Source organism: Sinocyclocheilus anshuiensis, unplaced genomic scaffold (genome assembly GCF_001515605.1).
Source record: "Sinocyclocheilus anshuiensis isolate Anshui unplaced genomic scaffold, SAMN03320099.WGS_v1.1 scaffold1614, whole genome shotgun sequence".
NCBI classification, from domain to species: Eukaryota; Metazoa; Chordata; class Actinopteri; order Cypriniformes; family Cyprinidae; genus Sinocyclocheilus; species Sinocyclocheilus anshuiensis.
The window spans coordinates 217,453-218,232 of record NW_015547777.1 but is presented as its reverse complement, the minus strand read 5'-3'; the positions used below and the strand labels follow the sequence as shown (position 1 = coordinate 218,232).

The 780-nt window shown below is 31.2% G+C and overlaps 1 protein-coding gene across 2 annotated transcripts in view; it reads left to right on the top strand.

The window, feature by feature from the left end:
• The window catches only part of lzts3 (leucine zipper tumor suppressor family member 3), a 14,707-nt gene that overhangs the window by 4,794 nt on the left and 9,133 nt on the right, over positions 1–780 (top strand). The gene's annotated exons all lie outside the window — the stretch shown is intronic.

Sequence of the window (780 nt, the reverse complement as noted above, 5' to 3'; positions counted from 1 at the left end):
TAATGATTTTTGGCATAAAAGAAAAATCAATAATTTTGACCCATACAATGTATTGTTGGCTATTGCTACAAATATACCCCAGCGACTTAACACTGCTTTTGTGCTCCAGGGTCACAAATAAAGATTTACCTTGAGCTCAGAGATGATTTATGCTTCAATAAAAGACAAAAGAGATTAGAGATGACCATCCACTCCCATGAAGCATTGTGAACAGCATAATCTAATTGTTTTTCTTAGATTATCAAACTACTTGCATATTTGTACACTAGTGTGCAAAAGTTTGGAGTCGTTTTTTTTTTTTTAAAGAAGTCTCTTCTGCTCACCAATGCTGATCAAAAATACAGTAAAATTATGAAATATATATTTTTTATTATTAATATTATTCGCTGCTCAAGAAACATTTCTGATTATCATCAATGTTGAAAACATTAATATAATAGAAAGTTCAAAAGAACAGCATTTATTTGAAATAGAAATCTTTTGTCACATTATAAATGTCTTTACTGTCACATAATGCATCCTTGATAAAGTGTTAATTTTTTTCGTAATTTTACTGCAAGCTTTAGAAGGTATTACATCTATCTATCGATCTATTTATCGATAGATACAGATAGACAGACAGACAGATAGATAGATAGATAGATACAGACGGACAGAGAGATAGATAGATAGATAGATAGATAGATAGAGACGGACAGACAGACAGACAGACAGATAGATAGATAGATAGATAGATAGATACATAGATAGATGCAGACAGACAGACAGACAGACAGACAG